This window comes from Magnolia sinica, chromosome 13 (genome assembly GCF_029962835.1).
Source record: "Magnolia sinica isolate HGM2019 chromosome 13, MsV1, whole genome shotgun sequence".
Lineage (NCBI taxonomy): Eukaryota > Viridiplantae > Streptophyta > Magnoliopsida > Magnoliales > Magnoliaceae > Magnolia > Magnolia sinica.
In genome coordinates, this window is record NC_080585.1 from 55,887,935 (window position 1) to 55,889,257 (window position 1,323).

At 41.4% G+C, this 1,323-nt stretch overlaps 1 long non-coding RNA gene across 1 annotated transcript; it reads right to left on the bottom strand.

Annotated features, from left to right (window-relative positions):
* Positions 1–237: 237 nt before the first annotated feature.
* Positions 238–674, bottom strand: LOC131222627 (uncharacterized). The gene is made up of 3 exons (XR_009160130.1): positions 603–674; positions 428–520; positions 238–345 (listed from the first exon to the last, which is right to left on the bottom strand). It is a non-coding gene; the product is annotated as an uncharacterized LOC131222627 (long non-coding RNA).
* Between the last annotated feature and the right edge of the window lie 649 nt (positions 675–1,323).

Consider the following 1,323-nt stretch of genomic DNA (forward strand, 5'->3'; position numbering starts at 1 on the left):
GAGGCAGCTCTAGCGGGTGCCATGAGCTTGGCACCATGGCCAAACCCACGCACATATCCAGAATAGGTGCCAAGCACCTGACTCAGGATCTCTAGCTTACTCCGCTGAGTACCATCGGGAGTGGGTTGACTGCGTAAGGTGTTCATCTCCTCCTGTAATGAAAACATATGAATTTTCATAATAAATGACATTATTATAATTTAATGCAAATAAATTTTACAATATAAAGATCTTTATCCAAATTTCGCTGGCTCTAGGATGTACCTAAGATCCTGTCGCCTGCCAACAGTGAGTCCCTTTGTAGAAGTCTACTGGTCCGGGCTCCTGGCTAGTGACGGAATCTCGCTGTGCAATTGAAAAGACAATAGAATTAATATAAATGCATGGAAAGAAAATATAAACGTAATAATTACTAGTACTTTCTTACCATGTCGTGACGAAGTCGTACAAATGACTTTGAACCAGCTACGTGGTTCACTTCTTACTTTCCTCTATTGTCAGAATTTATTTTGCTCCTCTTCTGAACACGTTATTCATAATATATTGTTATTAATTACGAATTTAATTACTACATTAAGATATCATAAATATGTAAATATTACCTGAAAAGAATCAGACGAAAACCTATCGCAGAGTATCCGCTAGTCCTCATCGGTCATGTGCAGCGGTGCGGACTGTACGGCCTCCTCGTGGCTCATGCACCGCTTGTATTACCGGTGTAACTTACTACGGTAATTCTTGAACCGCTCCTTCATCATGTCGTCGACGGCATGGGAGATGTGCGGAACACTCAAATCCAAGTCAAATTTATCCTGCAGTTTTGTAAATAATAGATTAAGATAATAAACTTATTAAGAAAATAACTTAACTGTAAATAAACTTTTATAAAATAAATTTTAATTTACTAAAATTTACCTGAAGGCGCTGACAGATGAGCTGCCACACATCATCTATCACGTCCCCCCAACGGGGAGTGGTGGGGGATCAGAGATTGGCATAAGACACCGACCTCCGACGTAAATAACATGACATTGTTCTCAACAGGTCTAATGCAGCCATGTGGGAACTCTACCGTCACCCTACCCTTACGCGTAAGTCGCTCTAAAAGCAACCCACGCGTGGGTCCATGTCCTCGTTGGCTGGTCGACGACGTTGTTGCAAAAGAAATATGTAAGTTTAAACATAAACAGAAATCATTAAAAGAAATATACGCCTAGACTTATATGCAGTGACCGATGTATGCGCGACTGAGGGATCAGACGTTTGCGATGCAACATATGACGGTGATGCTGGCTCCGTCACTTCACGAGTAGAAGGGGTAGA